Genomic DNA, 18,431 nt, shown 5'->3' on the forward strand with positions numbered 1-18,431 from the left:
CTGAACGGGAATCATCTTCGATTGACTGACGAACCGCTTTTAAATCGTAAAAACCATTCCTAATATTGTGTAAGACCTAGAGAATCATTTTCGTAACCATGTTTCAAAAGTTAAAACGTTTTTTGTGAAAGTTTTCCCCAGTGCAAAATTCTACGTTGTACCGTTGCCCAAAAATCACACATTTAAAAAATCGTTACTAACACTTAAGCACGTTGCATTCAAATAAGAATAACACGAAAACTAAACGAAGTATTAAAAATCTGAGAATATAGAGTTTTAGAGGAGGTCATGGGGAAAACAGTGTTGCCAACCGCACATCACTAAATACCTCCATTAGCGCGTATTTAAAAATGATCGGTTACTTTCTGAACAGACTTCGAATATTAAAATCGAAATTTTATTTATTACAATATAACATTATATTTTACTAGGACTTATATTTATTCTTTTATTGATTGTATTTCTTTTATTTAAACAATTTATGTACATTTAAAGTTGTAATTCAGAAAACCATAAAACTATCAATAAAGATTTAAAGGTTAGTCTAACATAAAATCATTACGCTATACGAGTAATAAACTAAATAATAATAATAATGAGTACTACAAAATAACGATAAAATTCTAAATGTGCATAAAAGTATTATTTACTTATATGGAACGACGAAAATAAATGTGGCCTAAAAATTTCAATATTAAATTAATATATATAATATTTAATATAAATACATTGTTCAGAAATTGTTCAGTCTTATTAATGTATGTTATTCATAAGGTAACGTAACAGTTTATATATATATATGTTTAGCTTTAATAAGACTGTTTGTTAGTTAAACATTATTAGTTTCTTGTGATTTTCATTAAAACTAATATCTAACACCTGGGTATGATGTCATCAAAATAATAATAATTTGGATCATCGTCTTTCCAGTAATGGTTAATTATGTTGTTAGTTTATACGTTTACAAAAACATTTTCCTTTAATTAATAGTTATAATTTAAACAAAAACTTAATATTAACCGACACTTTAATATTTTACTTGCATATTAAATTACGTTATTGTTTCACAACATCCTTTATATTTCTGAAGTATTAATTTTCATACTAATTATTACTAAAACTAAATCCATAAAAGTGTATTAAATTTTCTTATGTTGGTATGAAACCAAAATTATTTGTAATAATTAACAACAAATTTACTTTATTTTATATATGATTTCTTAGTTAAAATATTATGCAAATTAAAAATTAAAAAAAAAAAAAAATTAATTTAAAGAGATGAAATTGAAATTCTGTAAATAAATTTGAGTAAAAAAGAATATAATAACAGTAAATTACATAAATTCAGAATAAAATAAGGAAAAACAGGGAAAAATTTAGTTATGAAGATACGTTAACTATAGGATATATTTATTAGATTATGGATTTATATGTTATTATTAATTTACTACCAGACCTGACAATGATTCGCTATTGCTAGATTTGAGTGTATATATAGATTAAATGAACACAATTGAAAGTAAGTTTGATAAAACATTAACAAAATGAACATTACGGAACTTCACAAAACTTAACCTTTACCATTTCTTCCCTTTTCCCTTTCCTTTTCCCCCATTTTCCTTTTTCCGTTTTCATCTATACCATATTCCTTTCCATTTCCCCGTTTTTTTCCTTTTTCATTTCCTTTTTTTCTCCCAATTTCCCCTTCCTTCCCATTTCTCTTTCCTGCTTCCTCTTTCCCACTTACTTTTCCCTATTTTCCGCTTTTTTATTATCCCCTTATTCCCTTTTTACCTTTTACAATTTTTCCCTCTTTTTATTTTCCGATTTTTCCCTTTCACCCTTTTTCCTGCGCGTAAATCAGTCCAGTACTTTTTTTAGCCTATAGCGGACACATATTAGTAACACTGAAATGAAATCGTAAAATATGTAGTATAAGGTGTGTTGCTTTTACGTCCAACATATAACCCTGTTTTAAAAAAAAACAAAACATATTTTTACCTGTCACAGGTGAGAAATCTTAGGTATATAAAAACACGCGCGTATTCGAATGTAACGTTGTGTCAAAATTTCAAAGAAATTGGTGAAGAACGTTCGGAGATTTAAGATTTTGAACAAACGAACATTTAAATTTTTATTTATATAGATTACTGTTTTTATAAATTAAAAATATTTTCAGAAAGTAACGAAAATTTTTTTATTGCGCGAGCTGTATCTTATCAATTGACTTGATTTCTTTTTGGATGTTATTACTGTCAGTGACGTACGTGTTAATTTTCAGTCAAGTTCAACGCTTAGTTTATGTTTGGCCAGCAAAAAAGCGAGACGTACATTACTAGGTTCGGCCTTTGGCAAGAATGGTGTCACAATCATAAGTTTATGAATGGTGTAAACGCTTTTAGAAAGGCCGAGAAAATATCGGTGACACGAGGTCTGGGCACCTGTCACACCAAATGTTGATGAAAATATGGAAAATATTATAGAGATAGTGCAGGATAATCGCAAAATCACCATTAAAAACATTGAAGAAAAAATACGAATTTCTTAGGGCTCATGCAAAGCGATTTTTACTAATGTTTTGAACATGAAACGGGTGATAGCCAAATTCTTTTTGAAAATGCTAAATTTTAAACAAAAACAGCATCGCTTAACCAACGCTGAACAACTGCTTATTGAGTTCACTTATCACCCTGATTTCCTCAAATGCGTCAGTGACTACCAGTGAAAGTTTTCTGAGTAGCTGACGCCAAAAAAATGATGTCAAGTCTGGTCAAATTTGACGATACTTCTAAAGTTTTCTTCTACTACAATGGAGTTGTTCATCAGCAATTCCTACCGCAAGGTTCTACAGTCAACAAGAAGTATTTACTACAATTTTATGCAATTTGCGTGAGACAATTCGGAGAAAACGACCTGAACTTTGGAGAGACAACTCTTGGATTTTGCACTACGATAATGCATCGGCGCATACCGTTTACTTATTCAACTGTTCTCGGCAAAACATAACACCGTTGTTATTTCACAACCTCTCTATCCTCCATAAATAACTCCTGTAAATTTTTCTTATTTTCCAAAGTTAAAGTAACACTCAAGGGACAACATTTTTCAACAACAGATTAGATAAAGACGAAATCAAAAGCCAAGCTCAAGACTACTCAATGTGGAGTTTCACCAGTGATTTTTCAAACTGTAAGCTTCATTGGCATAAGTGTATGATATAGGAAGACTATGTACTCAAGGGGAAGGGGATAACCATTGAAGATTACATAAATACTTTCATGTAAAACAAATAATTCTCGTTACTTTTTTATCAAAGCTCATATATATAAATTCATATAACATTATTCTGGTTTCACTACAGAAGGCACATATAATATATTATTCCCTCTATAGAAGTATGAACTAATTTTTGGCTTTCATTATGTATTAGGTTCAGCTTTTGATTATTTAAAAGCTCTGAGGTAGAGGTAGTAGTAATCAGAGTTGCTTTCTTTGAACGTAATGATGTTTACTACACAATCAATCCCTGTGACAAACAACAATTGTGTAACTTTAAGGTCTCAATGCCACCTGCATATTAATAATGGATTGGCATATTGATATGTAAAAGTATCAAGCAGGAAAACAAAGGGGAAGAACATCCTCATTTTTCTCTCATTCTCCCTTATAAGCCTTGCGTTTGAAGTTGTTAGAAATGTGCTTTTTTTTTCTTTTCTCCATGTCAGATTTTTTACGCCCAAAAACATTTTTGGATTACCTATATATACATTGTAGGCAACAAATTTGCAACGATAAAGTTTTCTCTAAATTGCCTCTGAGGAAAATAAAAAAAATGTTTTTCGTGATATTCCCTACCACCTTTTTTTTTTTTAACAAGTGAAGGAATCCCATTTACGGGGTCCAAGCAGTGTCGGGCTCCCTAACAGGTTCCGCCAGTTATTATCAACGGCGTATGTATACCTGCGCACTACCGACTAAACCTCCACCCCTGGCTTCCCCCTTCCTGGGACTGCTTATAAAAACATTTCATCAGATGAAGGGGGAATCGCCCACACACATTCATAACAATCCAACAATGTCACACACCACACAAACAACACTACTGGAAGGAACACATACATCGACAACAACAACACACAAGAACTTGCAGAGAATAGGACACGCTACTAACATCCATGCGTTACACACCCGCACAGCCGTCAAGACAGTAATCTTAAATAGTCACACCACTTACCAGTAGCCACCATCAGACGTTAATGAATCTTGAAAAAAATTAGTATGATGAAATATATACAAATATATGAGTCTAATTTTAAGAAAATCGGTTTGTTCAATACTGAAATGTTAGGCAAAAAGCAGGGCGAACATACCTTTTACACGCATATGTTTTGTTTTCTAGATAAACTATTTGAATTTTAAAAGGTAATTATTTGCAACAAAACCTAAAATCCAATTTTTAACAGGATCGCCATATTTTCCCCTTTAATATATTTATTCTAGCAATATTCGCTGGAAAAGTAATATATATATATATATATATATGTATATGTGTGCGTGCGTGCGTGTGTGTGTGTGTGTGTGTCACATAGACATTATACATGCGCACACGTATGCGCGTACGCGTGTATATATATACACACACGCGTACTCTCTCATTCATTCTCTCTCTCAGCGCGCGCGAGCGTGTGTGTGTGTTTACGTAAACATGAAAAAATTTCGAATTAATTTCTAGATTTGTGCAAATACTGGAAAAAGGGAAATAGAAGAATGCAACGCTGTAAACGTTTTGCTTTTATGTTTTACCAATATACTCTTTGATTGGAAGTAAGACTCAATAATTTTAACCAATAGCGTTTATATTTATCCCTTATTATTAACAAATAAAATTAATTCTATTAACGCTTTGATGATTTATTTTTTTTTTTGGTGAAATTATTGTACCGATTTACTGTATAAATCCCTTAAAAAAAATAATATTGAATTTTGGGTTTTTGGGTTTATTTTTATAATGGGAGTTTTTACGTGAGAGATATGAGGGATTCGTTAATTAATTTTCCACATCTGTAAGTTGTATATACACATATATATATATATATATATATATGTTTTCATTAGGATTGTGTAATTACTTGTACGTAAACCTGTATGTGTGTGTGAGAGAGTATAAATATATGTATAGATTAAATAAACAGAGTTGCTTTGTATTTAATCTGCATGTAAATTTGAATTGAAAATCCGGAGGATTTCACTTTCTATTGGTTCAATATACATTCCCCCGAATTTAGTCGATGTTATATTATCTTCTTTTTCTTTCTTTTTCGTTTTTTTTTTCTTTTCGTACAAGAATATTGTTGTATCAGTTTAGATGCTAATGTAGGGACAAAAGAAAATGTTCATTGAATTCACAATACCTCCACACTAACACATCCAGTCATGTTCTCTGTTTCTCGTATATGTATATATACTTTTTTTTCTTAAAACTTAATTTAGTTTGCACTCAAAAACCATTTTCGTTTTACTGAATATATTTTGACTTAAAATTCTTATTTTTCTCTATGAAACTTCTATTTAAAATACAACCCGACATTTGAACGATCATACAAAATAATGCCTACCTTTAAAGTTTTCTTTATTATGGTAGAATACAGTCTTGAGTAAAGTAAAGAAGTAATTAACTATTAAACTTTAAAGCGTGTATTACATATTTACTTTGCTCTCGATTATTAAATTAACGGCAGTTTTTTTTCAAGATTACATCATCTTGATTCATATCAGTTTTACTGGAATAACCGCTAACCAATACTTTCTCACGGAGTTGAATACTGTGTGTTTTTTCATTATCATAATCGATTATCGAGTGTTATTCGTCTTAAGAAATGGAATCTGTTCTCTTCAATGAACGGAAATACACTAAACTTCATTAATCTCAAAGAAAGCAACATTCTAGTGTTTATTGTTTATCAAATGATTTACATGTGTTACAGTTATCAACTCCTGATAGACTGTGTAGGTTTCATTGGTGTTTTAAAATTCACTATTAATGAGAAACATTTTCATTTTAAATAGGACTTTTAAAATTTAAAGATCTTTCCGATAGCTCCATTCGGCTGTACTCGGCTACGGTCGGATTCGCGCATCTCTTGACGAATACACGGCTCCGTTCGAATGCACTCGGCTCCTGTCGGCTGCATTCGGCTTCTGACGATTCAGCGGCTCCGTACTACTATATAAGTAGAGGTCCATGCTCTGTCGACAGAACAGGAATGCTATTAAATCCGTCCTTAAACATTTTAAATATAAAATAACACAAAACTTGAAAAATTTAGACCCGTCATTAAAAAATAAACCCTTAAAAACACGCCCGATAGAATCATCCAGCTGCAAGGGAAACTGTCCAGGTTCTGCGATTTGTAGGGAGAATTTGTAAAACTCCCGCCAACTTTGCAATCCATTCCATTCCATGTCGACAGAACAGTCTTTGATCAGAGTCTCCAAAGACTCAACATGTACTCATTACATGATGTTGCATATAGACTTACAAGTTTAATAATGTTATATATATATATATATATAATAAAAAATATATTACAATATATAATAAAAAATAGTTTATAAACGTAACTACATAAAGGCTTAATTTTTTTTTAAGGAATCAGCGAACACTGATGGCCGGCTAGTTATTAAAAAAAAAATTTCCTTACTTTAATTTTATTTATGAAATAAAATTTAATTATCATTATTATTTATATACGTCACAGCTATAAGAATATGATAAAAAAATACATGGAAATTAAAAGATTGGCAAAGAATAAAAAAAACAATCTCAAAACAGTTAATTGAACAATGAAACAATTAGTACTCTGTTATAATAGATAGAATTTTGTGAAAAATTGCATGTAAAATTTCATGCATTCTTTATTACATTATACTTTTCTAGGCTGCTATTTTTTTTTTTTTTTTTTTTTTTTTTTTTTTTTTGTTGAAGATGATGTGCACGATTTCTTTGGACATTTTGCTCTATGAGAATGGATATTTGTAGAGTATGACAAATGCCATCTCTGACCGTGATTCTAACCCAGGGTTTCCGAATGAAAGACTGAGACCACTACAACTCCTTCCCGGAGATCGGCTTCTACATTTTTCATTCAAATTACTTAAAGCTCATCTAATTTTGTAAAACACATCGAATGATTTTTTCAATGATTATTACAAGTAACCCTTTTTCCTTGATTTCTTTTGGAATATTTAAGAAATACTTTTAAAAAAAACTAATGAAAAACTAAACGTATCTATTTAGATTTATAAAATACTAGCTGTTCAAAATACTTTCCATCTAATTAGGGGACAATTTTTTTTTTTTACCTCCGGGAAAACCCTTAGGTATTACTTCAGAGGATGAAATGAATGAAAATTTTTGTAATGTGTGAAAATGCCACGCCTGGCCGGGATTCGAACACGGGAGCTCCGAATGAAAGGTCGAGACGCTACCACTCGCGCTACGTAGGCCGTCAGGGGGCAAGCTGGACGCCCACTGCATTCATTATCTTCATACTTGTAAGAATAACACAATTATTGCATATTCAATTTATAATAACTATCAGTATATTGTAATTTCGTCAGAGCAACAGTTTGATCAGTACAAAACTCGAAACTTTGAATAAAATATAATATGCGGGTTTCAGTATAGTAAGCTCCCATCTCATAAATATTATTTATACCTTGTTACCTGTACTGCTTACGGGTACAAATGTATTCTGCCCGGTTCTTAGCGTTACCCAAAAATTACCACGAGGAGTTGTTGGTGTTTTTTTTTTTTTACTCATAGTAACAGTGGCAGTGGCTAAAAAAAAAAACTCCGGGCGATGATAACGCGCAAGCGTTTTTCGCCCAAAAAAAAAAAAAAAAAAAAAAAAAAAAAAAAAAAAGTGGCTATATTGGTTGAGCCGCCGCGCTGTACATTTAAAATTCCTTTTATCGATAACCGAAAGAGATATCGAAAAAGACAAAGGGGGACCTTTGTTGTAGAAAATTTTTATTTCTACCAAATGAACTTCGATTTGAACAACGGTTTAGCTGTTAACTTCAATAACAATAAGGAACGTAATCCGAATTTAACCGCGAACCATTAAAATGGCCATTACACTATTGTGTAAAATAAAGACATTTTGAAAGGGTTAGAATTAAAGGGAAGATTGGAGAAGTTATGTATCGTTACAAATTGCTTATTTGGGTAATTTTAATATAAATAACTTTCATCGGTTATGTATAACTAATTAAATACAGTGATTATTTTATTGTGTGTGTTTTTTTAAAATGAATTTAAGGATCCTTTGTATGTAAAAGAATAAGTAATTATTTTACAAATGAAAGGGAATCTTTTAAAATGTTGTAATTAGTCTAGATTAATATGAAACTGTATGGTGATGTATCAAGTTTGCTGTTGATTTGCTGTGACTGATGTGTTTTTGTTGATTTTCCTATTATGATGCGATTGCACTATGATGTGTGAGTAGGCGTGTAATCTCCCTTCCAGAAGGAATGCTTCACTAGCGGTTCCAGAAAGGGCGGTAGCCAGGGGTGACGATATAGTCGGTAGCGCGCAGGTTTAAATAAGCATATTCATCGAGTAAATCTTATATATTCGTTAGTCGTCGAAACACAACTTGATATAATTAGTGTTTGAAGTATATTCATCCGCGTAAATTAAATTATAAATTATTAATGTTGTTTTAATTAATATTTTATAATTAATTAATGTTGCCGATCTCCGTGGTGGAGTGGTAGCGTCTTGGCCTTTCATGCGGAGGTCCGTGTTCAAATCCCGGTCAGGCATGGCATTTTTCATACGCTACAAAAATTCCATTTCTATATCCCACGCACCAGATTAAAACTTATGTGGCAATATAAAGCCAAAAAAACAAAAAAATTATAATACCCAGAATTTTAATCGAGCTTAAACAGAATAATAAGTTAGATTTTATTTATTACAAAGAAAAAATTGTTATTTAATATATTTCAGATTAGTCAATTGCATTAACGTAATGAAATCTAAAATGCAATATTTTCTAATGAAAAAATCTTTCAACCGTATTAATATATAGATCTATGTTTATAGTTAAATATAACATCCTAATCAACAAATAACCGACCAGTTTTGATATTTTTCTTCTTACATCCTTTATCAACCCTTTCTCTTTATTCACCCTTATTTGCACCCCTCTTCTCACCTACATATATTCATTTCCTTGTATTTGAGTCCATTCAACTCCAATCCCCTACTTGTTAAATCTGTTCTCTCTAATGAGCAGTAATTACAGAACGTTACCCCATCTTCAAACAAGAACACCTCCTCTGTTCGCCCATAACCTTTCCCTTTTATATTGTACCTCAAAGATATAGTTCTCTTAGTCACATTTATTGTATCCTTTAACGTCCCTTACTTCCTCATACGTTCTTCCTGACTCCCGTAGAAACGTATTTTCTAATACACCTACACATTTTCACCCGAGTATTCGCACGCACTTGGACATACATACACCACCGCATTCATCTTAATCGTATAAATGGAATTAACATTTGACGTAAATTCTCCCTTCGCTTTTTAACTTATACAAAACACGTTGAATCAAAACAGCCGTATGCATTATACAACTTTATAACTTTCCATAATAAAAAGCTCATTGGTGTAATAAAATTATACATCATTAACTAAATACAATTATTTATTTGATACTGTTTAATTTAAATAAGATAACTGCATATGTATTTAATAAATTTATTAAAAGCAAAAAATTACATCATTTACAAAGTAAAAAAGGTTATACTAATTTGTCTAATCCCAAAGATAAATTTTGTAATACTTTATATGCTTATATATTTATTTATTTTTTATGAAAAGTTTTACTCAAATAGTTTCTACATATATTTATCATTTATAAGCAATTATCATAAATATATTAAAAATCTTAGCTTTTCCCATAACATGATCTTTTTAGCACAGGCGGTTTCTGTTTTAAAATGGGCATTTTTGGTTGGACGTTTCCTATATGATCACTAATTTACTTTAATCCCTCCGGAATATCATTAGAAATGATTATTTCGTTATGAGCCTGTGGAAAAAGGTGTGCATAAAATTTTACTAAAAAAAAATCGCAAAACATCCATTTTGTTCCTATTTACCTAGATATCTTGATAACTGTTCATTTTAGATGAAAGATCGAAAGAGGAAAAAGTTTTGTTTTTAAATTTACGCAAACTATCATCGGTTGCAAATCAAAGAATACGTTATTATTGATGCAAAAATATCAATAACTGTAACAAAAATTAGAAAAAAGAAGATTTTTTGAGTATATTTTTCGATAGGACCTTCAGATTTTGCCTAAAAGAACTTTTTGATATGATAAAGCAACACGCCAAATTTCAACAAAATCGGTCAGACAGTTTTTTTACAATAATTGTGCGATCCAAATTTTAAAAAAAATGCGATTTTTCCAAATTGTATAGAGCCTGAAATAAAGTCTCTCTAGATACTTCAAAATATAATCTCATATAAAAGAACAATCAAACATTCAAATACATTTAAAAATATTTAAATTAGGAGAGCCTAGGGAATTTTTCAAACATAATTTCAATACAAGCAAAATTATTCTATTTTTGTATGTTTTTTTTTTTAAATCGATGTCTTGTAAGCTAAAAAGTTCAAATATCATACTGGCACACGCGAATTATTGATAAATATCGGTCTATTAATTTATCGATAATAATTTATTCCAAAAGTTACACAATAATGGTCAACTTTGATCGGTTATATCTCCGAAGATAATTAACGAATCGAAACTTTTTTTTTTTTAAACAAGCGGTTTTCTGAGTACTTTTTAAATTTAATTGAGATAAAAATTCGTGAAGCTATTCAATTTGTTTTAAAGGAAAAACAATTGCAAGTATATTTGAAAAAGTCTCTAGGCTCTCCTAATTAACCGATTTAAATTTTTCAAAATGCGTTTGAAAGTTTGAGTGCTCTTTTATACGCGATTAAATTTTCAAATATCTAGAGATTTTATTTCAAGCTTTACACAATTTGGAAAAATCGATCTTTTTTTTTTTAATCAGGGTTACAAAATTGTCGTGAAATAACTGTTAGTCCGATTTTGTTGGGATTTGGTGTCTTGTTTTATCACATCAAAGTTTTCTTTGAGGGAAAATCTAAAGGTCCTATGTATTCGAAAAACACATTCCGAAAACTTTCCTTTTTTTTGACAGTTATTGTTATTTTTTTATCTATATAATGTATTTTTTGATCGGCAACCGATAATATGGTGTGTAAAATTATATAACAAAAAATTTTACTTCTAAAATTTACTCTTAAATGAAGTTATTGAGTTACCTAGGGAAATAGGATAAAAAATGGATATTTTTGCAATTTTTTTTTTAAATTTGGTTTAATAAACATTTAAGAAGACCGGTTTCAACTGGTGCTTAACGAAATAATGATTTCTGACTATATTTAAAGCAAATATTAGCGTTGATATAGAGAAAGTCAACCCAAAACAGGTACCGTCTGGAATACTTTAAAAAAAACTTTATGACATTATTAGATTTTTCTTAGTTTAATTCTTAATTAATGTTTAACCTTCTTAAACCAGTAAAAAAATTACATAAAGGAATTGTTAACAAATCATTGAATAATAACCAACCTGGAAAAGATCGAAGAAAGCAAACAAAAGTTGTTAAAATTATTAAAAAAGTAATGGTAAAGTCGATAGATGGGTGGAATATATTGAAGAGTTATACGGAGGAAATGAATTAGAAAATGGTGTTATAGAGGAAGAATAGGAAGTTTAGAAGGTTGAAATGGGAGAAACAATACTGAGATCTGAATTTAAGAGAGCATTAAAAGATTTAAATGGCAGAAAGGCTCCTGGAATAGGCGGAATACCTGTAGAATTACTCCGCAGTGCAGGTGAGGAAGCGATTGGTAGATTATACAAACTGGTGTGTAATATTTATGAAAAAGGGGAATTTCCGTCAGACTTCAAAAAAAGTGTTATAGTAATGATACCAAAGAAAGCAGGGGCAGATAAATGTGAAGAATACAGAACAATTAGTTTAACTAGTCATGCATCAAAAATCTTAACTAGAATTCTATACAGAAGAATTGAGAGGAGAGTGGAGGAAGTGTTAGGAGAAGACCAATTTGGTTTCAGGAAAAGTATAGAGACAAGGGAAGCAATTTTAGGCCTCAGATTAATAGTATAAGGAAGATTAAAGAAAAACAAACCGACATACTTGGCGTTTATAGACCTAGAAAAGGCATTCGATAACGTAGACTGGAATAAAATGTTCAGCATTTAAAAAAAATTAGGGTTCAAATACAGATATAAAACAATTGCTAACATGTACTGGAACCAAACAGCAACAGTAACAATTGAAGAACATAAGAAAGAAGCCGTAATAAGAAAGGAAGTCCGACAAGGATGTTCCCTATCTCCGTTACTTTTTAATCTTTACATGGAACTAGCAGTTAATGATGTTAAAGAACAATTTAGATTTGGAGTAACAGTACAAGGTGAAAAAGATAAAGATGCTACGATTTGCAGATGATATAGTAATTCTAGCCGAGAATAAAAAGAATTTAGAAGAAACAATGAACGGCATAGACAAAACAAAAGTAATGAAATGTAGTAGAAATAACAAAGATGGACCACTGAATGTGAAAATAGGAGGAGAAAAGATTATGGAGGTAGAAGAATTTTGTTATTTGGGAAGGAGGTAGAATTACTAAAGATGGACGAAGCAGGAGCGATATAAAATGCCGAATAGTACAAGCGAAACGAGCCTTCACTAAGAAATATAATTTGTTTACAACAAAAATTAATTTAAATGTCAGGAAAAGATTTTTGAAAGTATATGTTTGGAGTGTCGCTTTATATGGAAGTGAAACTTGGACAATCCGAGTATCTGAGAGGAAAAGATTAGAAGCTTTTGAAATGCGGTGCTATAGGAGAATGTTAAAAATCAGATGGGTGGATAAAGTGACAAATGAAGAGGTATTGCGGCAAATAGATGAAGAAAGAAGCATTTGGAAAAATATAGTTAAAAAAAGAAGAAGGCTCCTGGAATAGACGGAATACCTGTAGAATTACTCCGCAGTGCAGGTGAGGAAGCGATTGGTAGATTATACAAACTGGTGTGTAATATTTATGAAAAAGGGGAATTTATAGGACTTATAAGGGGAATTTATATGTTGACTTATAGGCCACATACTAAGGCATCCTGGAATAGTCGCTTTAATATTGAAAGGACAGGTAGAAGGGAAAAATTGTGTAGGCAGGCCACGTTTGGAATATGTAAAACAAATTGTTAGGGATGTAGGATGTAGAGCGTATACTGAAATGAAACGACTAGCACTAGATAGGGAATCTTGGAGAGCTGCATCAAACCAGTCAAATGACTGAAGACAAAAAAAAAAAAAATTAAAAAGTAATCTATTTTAATATCCTTTACCGTAGTATATAAATTTTAAACAATTTTTAAAAAATGTTCTTGTATTCATTAATTCCATACTAAAGTCAAAACAGCGGGATCGATTTAGACAAATATGTTATCTTGGATATCTTAATACTACAGGTGATAAGGATAGAAGATATCCAAAAAGATTAATCTCGTATACGCTAGCCGTTATATTGTGAGAATACAAGATTGTTTTTTTTCAAAACCCTACCGATATGGGCATCAACACTTAATTTCAACTACTAAAATACTTTCTTCCTTTCATTCCTTTGAAATTTATTGAAGTCGAAAAAATTTATTCCAATTTATTCTTAGATTTTTAATCGAATTTGACCAAGTTTGTTTTTGTATCAATCTGCTTTTGATTTCTCTTTCCTTCATCTATTATTTATAATTTAAATACCTAAATATCAAAATTATTCGAAGTATTTTGTGCTCTACTAACTTAAATTTTTCATTATTATCCATTCAATTCAGTTCTTATTAAAAGTGAATTTTTTCTAATAATTAAATCGTAAAGTTTAATATTTTTTTAATAATTAATTGTTTCTACCTTAAAAAAAGAAACAGATTATCGAGCGAATTCTAAAACTGTATCTTCCTTATATATGGCGATACGGTACTAGATACAAAATGAGTTTGAACAAATATGTGAACTGAGAGCTGTGAACTGGCTGTTAACGTCCTGGTTAACAGCGAGGACGTAAGGTCTAAAGCAACTGCATATTTTAGATCTGTAAATTTATAAAATTTACAAATAAAAATTTGTGGTGAATCAGATACCCTAGGTTGTTGTGTACTGACAATATTCTTCATTTCGTTTTGCTACTTACTTTTGTTGGTTCTTTGATTTGATTAATTATTCTTTGCGTGATTAATAAAACTTTTGGTTTGCTTTTTACGTTCTGAACTTTATTAACATTCCTTAGACTCATTGTATGTACTTATTTATGTATACTCTATAAGATACGTGTTCATATACCGTTGTTTGAGGGATTTCAATGGAAATCCCTCTCAGAATGTCATTTTTTTTGTACTCAAATTTACTTATGGTTCCGGTAAATTGGGGCTGATTGTAAATTCAACACTTCGGAAAAAAGTATATTAGTGATTCACGAAGAATGTAAGAAATTTTCAGGGTATTTTCTACTGGTGTAAATAAAGAAGTTCATATAAATATAAGTTAGGAAACGTTGCGTTAGCGAGTGTTTTTTTTTTTTTTTACATTGTAGTTTCCCTGCCCCCCCCCCCCAACCTGGATGTTGGACACGCAATTAAACTCAACTCCGGAGTGCCTTCGCCTCAAACTACCTCGGAAATACGCAACGCCCCGTCCAGGCAGCCGGAACTCGGTCTTTTTGCATGACATGCCTCAAATGAGAAGTTCCCAAAAGGGAACTTCCCACCGGGACTCCGATCTTGACGTGTTGGCAAGCGAAAGATTTTACCTTAATTTCTATGTCTTCAATAAAATTAAGCCTTTTATATATGTTATTTAAGTAATTAAACTAAAATTAAATCGGTAAATTTATTATCTAACAAATTTAGATAAAATTAATTTTTCATTAGCTTTAAATTTGTATAATAAATTGTTTTAATTGATTATTATTATTTTTTTTTTAATTTTGATTATTTAATTATTTTGTAATATTGAAAATTTTGTTTCGTTTAACACTTAGTTAAAATGTATCACATTTTTATATGTTTTATTTTAAATAAACTTCAAAGATCTTACGTTTGTATATAGTTTCTATAAACTTTCTTCATATCATTCAGAATCAAATTCTCTGCATGTTTTGTTAATTTAAAAAAAATTATTTTTTACCACACATAAAACGTGTTTTCTGACTCCAGCTTTCTCAAAACTACTACAAAAAACATTTCTGAGAACCGTTTTTTTTCTGGTCATATTTTATAAAAATCATTAAATTTACCCATTAATTTGGGTTCCAAGAATTATAATCTGGCTTTTGTTTTTGAAGAGCGAGAAATCAGGCCAAATCTTTCCTCAGCCGACACTCGCTAACGAAGCATTTCCGAACCTTTGTTTATTTATTTAAATTTTTCTTCATTTTCACCAGTAAAATACGTTCTGAAACTTTTCTACATTCTTCATGGATCAATCTGTGTAATTTACTTCACATTAAAATTGATACTTCCACTTTCAAAATTTTTATTTAAATAGAAAATTTTGAGATAGATTAAAATCCTGTACTACTACTATATTAATACTACTTTATTAATCAGTAATTCGTTATTATTTTTGATACATATTTTATTTATTTTGTTTGTTGATTTTATTTATTTATTTTTAAATTAATTTTTTTTAAGCATAGCCCGTTGTTAATAATATAGGATATAAATTATATATATAATAGTTTTCACTTACCAATAAATAATCTTTAATAGTAATGTTCGAGCGCTTTCGGATTATTAATTCATCCTCAGGTTGAACAGTTATCGAACAATTCAGACCTTCATACTGACATAACGGATAATGTTAAATTAATTTTACCATACCACGATCAATGGTTGTATTTATATTTTTATAAAATCCAATTTAATATAATTAATGATACGTGAAGTAAATAATTATAATTTATAACACAGGTTCCTGAGGATGAATTAATAATCCGAAAGCGCTCAAATATTACTATTAAAGATTTTTGGTAAGTAGAAACTATTATATAAATTATTTATTAATTTTTGTAGTTATATGTTGTGAAGTAGTATTAAGGTAATAAAAATATGCATTTTTTACGTTATTTTTTAATACCGAAATAATTTCTAACAGTAAAGTAATTATTATTCATTTAATAGCCTATTTCTTCGATTTCTACAATTTCAATAAACAATAGCAAAGACAGTACAAATAATATTTATAATAGTGGTTATAAGCCTTTGTATTATCAATATAATGAAATTTATATTGCCTGAAGGAGGAAAATTGTTAGTTATTGTTTATTTTCCGTTGGCATTTACATAAATTATTGTTGTGTATAAATAAACACCATTGTTAAGTTTTAGTTAGCAATAGTATAGATATAGGTATTTTACCGGTAGTTGTACAATTTAATCGATCACATATACTAGTGAACTCATACCTACATTCACACATACATCTCTTTATATGTATATGTATATATATATATATATATATATATATATATTCGGTAAATATAGAGTTCACTTGAGTAATATCCTTATCAATGCATAAATAACTTAAACTCGAACAGGACGTAATAATCTGATTGTTTGTATATTATATTACGTTATTACAGCCCTGAACTAGTGTATTATACAACAGAATTCTACTAATTTCGAAGGTTGCTGTACATGTATTCTCTTTTAATTTGATTTGTCTTTCTTTACATTTAATTTTTTTATGTTTAAAATATTATAATTTTCTTTTTTATCACATAAATATGATTTTTATGATTTATTTTTTTTTTATTTTCTATAATACAATAACTGATATATATCATTAATCCGAATACAAATTTCACGGCAGGAAAATCTGATTATACAGAGTGTCCCATATAAAACGCAACTCATCAATCACTCATCCATGAAATTTCAAAAATCAAGCTTACTCCCCTACTCGTTGCTGAAATGGACTGTCGAACATCTGAACATCTTGGCGACGCAGTAGAACACTACCGATAGTAACAACAATGCAATCATAACGTTCAGAATACTGCTAGAGACAAGATGATGTTTTCGCTAGATGAACGTGTTTTCATTGTTGAGTCGTACTTCAGTAGGAAATCAGTGGTTGCTGTGCAACATTTGTTTCGCCATAAGTACCCAGATAAACCAGCTCCTAACAAAACATCAGTATTAAGGTTGTTGCAAAATTTAGAGAGACCGGTTCTGTTAATAACAAGGAATACAAAAGATCTGCGTCAATGTTGAATATAGATACAATCACTGAAATCAAAGACCGATTACTCGCCTCGCCAAATAAATCGATCAGTCGTTTGTCTGCTGAAATTAATTTGTCTAAATCAGCTCTTCATCGGGCGACCAAACGATTACAATTACCTTATCGCATTCAAACGGTTCATCGACTTCTTGAGCCCGACAAAGAAAAACGGCTACAATATTGTCAACGGTTCTGTCGATTTCTGCGTGAGGTAATTAATGTTACGGGTTCGTTATTTTTCACAGATGAAGCACGGTTTCATTCGGATGGCTACGTAAACAGCCAAAACAGTAGAATTTGGAGTGCTGAAAACCCCCACGTTCTTGGAAGAGGAAGAGAGACACTGCTGGCTACAACATGACGGTGGGACATCGCACTACGCAGGTTCAACGTCTGATTTCGTCGAGGAATTCTTCGGTAATCGTGTTATCGGTCGAGGCTTGTGGCCACCAAGATCTTCAGATTTGACTGCGGCGGATTTTTTTCTACGGGCTTACCTCAAAGAAAAAGCCTACAGCAACAAACCACGAACACTTGAACGATTGAAAGTCAATATTGAACAAGCTGTATTAAATATCCAGCCACAAACTTTGAAAAAAGTTGCAAGAAACGCTGTAAAAAGAATTGAAGCTTGTATTCAAGAAGATGGCGGCCACTTCCAACATTTACTCTAAATGTAAGGTAATGGATGGTAATAATAAAAATTACATTAACATTTACACATGCCTTTTTATTATTTCAATACCTATCAATATAAGGTTGGGTTGCGTTTTATATGGGACACCCTTTAGTATAAATAATTAGACATACATCATTTCAAAAAAATATAGTATGCATTCTACATATGGTTTTATTAAAAAGTATTGCAATACAGAAAACTAAATTAGTAAGTGTTTACTATATACCTGTAGATTATGTTGTGCTTATCGCATGTTCAATACGACCACTATCACGTCTAGCAACCTCTTCAACACGAATTTCTATGTTGTTAATAACT

Source organism: Lycorma delicatula, chromosome 11 (genome assembly GCF_047948215.1).
Source record: "Lycorma delicatula isolate Av1 chromosome 11, ASM4794821v1, whole genome shotgun sequence".
NCBI classification, from domain to species: domain Eukaryota; kingdom Metazoa; phylum Arthropoda; class Insecta; order Hemiptera; family Fulgoridae; genus Lycorma; species Lycorma delicatula.